Source organism: Corticium candelabrum, chromosome 1 (assembly GCF_963422355.1).
Source record: "Corticium candelabrum chromosome 1, ooCorCand1.1, whole genome shotgun sequence".
NCBI lineage: Eukaryota > Metazoa > Porifera > Homoscleromorpha > Homosclerophorida > Plakinidae > Corticium > Corticium candelabrum.
In genome coordinates, this window is record NC_085085.1 from 8,036,476 (window position 1) to 8,036,695 (window position 220).

Genomic DNA, 220 nt, shown 5'->3' on the forward strand with positions numbered 1-220 from the left:
AAACTCAGTCAAATAACACTCGCTGCATGGCAAAACCCAGTCATCACTGCTGAATTCCCTATATTCTAACGTCCCCTTTCCTTAATAACAGATAATGGGCCACAGTTTGCATGTAAAGATTGAGTTCCACCAGTTTAGTCGTAAGTGGGAATTTGAGCACAAAATATATAGTCCTTACCACACACAGGGAAATGGTAAGGCAGAAAGTGCAGTGAAAGTC